Source organism: Chenopodium quinoa, unplaced genomic scaffold (genome assembly GCF_001683475.1).
Source record: "Chenopodium quinoa cultivar QQ74 unplaced genomic scaffold, ASM168347v1, whole genome shotgun sequence".
NCBI lineage: Eukaryota > Viridiplantae > Streptophyta > Magnoliopsida > Caryophyllales > Amaranthaceae > Chenopodium > Chenopodium quinoa.
In genome coordinates, this window is record NW_018743813.1 from 6,093 (window position 1) to 9,433 (window position 3,341).

Here is a 3,341-nt window from a genome sequence, read left to right on the forward strand (position 1 = left end):
AGGGGAAAGATCTGTACTTAGGGAGTACGAGTGAGTTTGAATGTGGGACTCAAACTGGGTAGAACAAGGTGTTGTTCTGTAGCAATTTCATTCTCGAACTTGAGAGTAAAGGCTGAATTATAATAGGTTGTAACTTGGTGTTTGCCCTATTATAGTGGAATTGTTTGAGTTTGAAATCCCTAAGGTAGGTCGGGGTTTTACTTCTAGTTGGGCACTAGAAGGTTTCCTCGTAAAATTTGTGTGCATCGCAAGTTCCTATTTTGTTCTATTTTTTATTTGCAAAATTATTATTTAGGAACTCAACTACAATTCACCCCCCCCTCTTGTAGTGTTCATCTCAGTTAACACATATGATAAAAATAATAATAAAAAAAATATTTTATCACTTCTCTTTTTCCTCCTTTACTCTTTCCCAATTCCCTGATCTCAATTTTCCCTCTCTTTAAAACTCATTTTCTCACTCACCGCCTCGCCAGCCACCCCACGCTGGCGCCCACCCATTGGTCAATGAATGAAGTTCTCACCGGCCACCTTAAGTCCCCACCCACCATTCGTCCCCACCCACTGGCCAAAGAAGTCCGTTACCCCACGAGCACACGGGTTGAGTGACGAAAGGGGCTTTCTGTTGGAAAACCCTAGATGAATATTCAATAGAAACTTTGATGATAGATGAGAATATGATGGAGCTAGATGATGTGATAAATCAACAACGAGCACCATCAATCATGAATTGAATAAGGGCATAGGAAAATTGGGTGGTTGATTTTAGCGAAGAGAGAGAACAAGGACATAGGCTGGCTTCAAACCTTGTAGACGCCTCAATGGCTTCATCTTTGACCAGGTTTATTTATACTCCTCTCTTAATCTCTTTCATCAATTCTATTAATTAATTGATTTTTGGATACCTTTTAAAACTTGAGATTCATTTATTATCATAAGTTTTGATTGAAATTAAGGAATATGTGACCAATTTTGTTTAATCTATGAACTACTCTTAATTACCCACTGTTCTATATGAAAATGATTTTGTTAGCTTTTGAGTTTTGACTAATAAAATTTGTTTAGGAGATTATAATTAATTTTTGGTTTGATAAGGTCTTTGAAAAAATGAAATGGGAATATTAGTGTATTAAGTGGGACAATTCGTCTTTATTTTGTTTCTTAGTGCATTATTTATGTATATTTAATCGTTGTTGTATGTGTAGGATTCTGATTCCTACTTCAATCGGGTGCAATAATTAAATTGTTCAAATTGTTAATCGCTTCAATTAGGTGCACTTTGTTTTATTAAATTGTTCAGATAAGAACAAAAAAAATGATATGATATACACTAAGTACTTGATTTGCAGTTTACTTTTGGGAATTTTGTTTAAAGCTACTGCTGATTGTAGAATTTGCCAAAATTTTGCAAAATAATCAAATTGTGACTTTGTTTAATCACTTTTAATGTGACTGTGATCTTATTATATGCTTTTAATTGTGTCTGACATGGATTTATGTCATTTGTTTTGTTTGATATGTATAAAAGGAAATTAGGGAAGTATAAAAGAGATTCAAATTCAATTTAGAGAGAAGGTGAGAATTATACAGGTTGTGTTGAGTCTAGATGCAAAATTGGCTGATGTGCTTGTGAGTTTGCTTCACTTCTCAGTCCTTCATTGATTCTAATTTATTTTATTATTATAAGCAATTACTTTCTTGTGTTTTCTACCTATTATTTGAAGTATTCTAGTTTCTTAAATTAAAGAGAGTTGTAGATTCTTGTCATCTTCGATTTTGATTCCTTTTGTTAGGAATTTCTTGGTAGTTTCTTGTTTCAATAATCTAATACTAAGATGTCTCTTGAAGCACGTAATGGCTACTAAGTATTCTTGAGTTAATGTGTAAGTCATCTTCAGTCATTTTAACACATATTCTTGTCAATTCTGCAATTTCAAAATAGAGACAACATTTGTAGATTCATTATTTAGTTCAGTCCTCAGTATATGCTGGAGTACATGTACATATCTCTTTGTCCTCCTTTTCAAAGTTATAGATTGTAATGCTATTAAAATATGTAGCTAACCCCAACTATCAATCAATTCATAGTAATCTTTCATAGATAAGAAGTTGATAAGGATATATAATTTATCAAGAACCAGGTCATATTGCTTCATGCCTTTGATTTTTGTTGTCATGATACATGATTTTATGATAAGTGATGCCCCCTCTAGATTATGAAACGTATGATCTTGTACATCCTCATCTGTTCTGTTTCTTACATATTATGTTTTGAGTCTCTATTTTTCATAGTTAGAACTGCAATAAACCTGGTCATCTTGTTGAAGATTATTTAGTATCTAAACCCTGCCTCAAACCTTAAAATTTTGACTCAAATTTATGGGGGTTTAACTTCCTTTTCCCTTTTTTTTTAGCTTCTATGTTGTTTCTATTGTGGTTAATTTTGACTGCATATATAGTCTTGTTTTTAACAGATTGGTTTTGTCAAGTGTGAATTGTAGATGAGTCACATAGTGTCTATGGACTTTTAATTAATACGAAGTAATATTTTGGAACTGTGACAGGAATCCTTGCTTTTTCCCACTAGTAGGACCTGTCCAGAGTAAGGCTTAAAAATAGTTCAACTTGGCCATCTTCTTCTGTTCTGTTGCTGCTGATATCCGCTATTGCTATCTAGTGCTACTGTTATCTAGTGCTACATCTGCTGCTGGTATAGATGTCAGCTATTACTAGCTGCTATTACTGCTTGGTGGTTGCTACTATCTGCTATTATTACTCCTGCTTACTATGCTGACTGTTTTTCGGAATTTGGAGGACTGGAGATCGGAGTTAACTTTGTTTTTATTTTGATTATTATTGGTTGGCCAAAAAAAAATTTGGTATTTATGTATGTAATTTGTAAGAACTATGAAATTATTTCAATTCAAATTATTATCTATTGTATATGTTAATTTTACTTTCATGGTTGTCGTACATATTAATATTATTTTATATTTAAAAATAATAATAATAATAATAATAATAATTATTATTATTATTATTATTATTGTTATTATTATTATAATAATAATGATAAATGTTACCTATTAATTAATAAGGTGTTACATTAGTTTGTAAAAAGTGATACGTAATGTTGAATAGTGTTACTATACGTCATAAGATGAATGAAAAATGTTGTTACTTTGATACACAAAAGTGATACATAATGTTGGATAAAGTGTTACTATATGATTGAAAAATGTTACCAAAGATATTAAGTGTTACATAAGAAATAAAAGGTAACACTTTAGAAATGATACTAACAACATAAAAATGTGTTACGTAAGAGGGTTTATAGTAAC

At 31.6% G+C, this 3,341-nt stretch overlaps 1 long non-coding RNA gene across 1 annotated transcript; it reads left to right on the forward strand.

Annotated features, from left to right (window-relative positions):
• Nucleotides 1–353: 353 nt before the first annotated feature.
• Nucleotides 354–2,962, forward strand: LOC110685416. The gene is made up of 2 exons (XR_002504040.1): nt 354–841; nt 2,565–2,962. It is a non-coding gene; the product is annotated as an uncharacterized LOC110685416 (long non-coding RNA).
• Nucleotides 2,963–3,341: the final 379 nt, after the last annotated feature.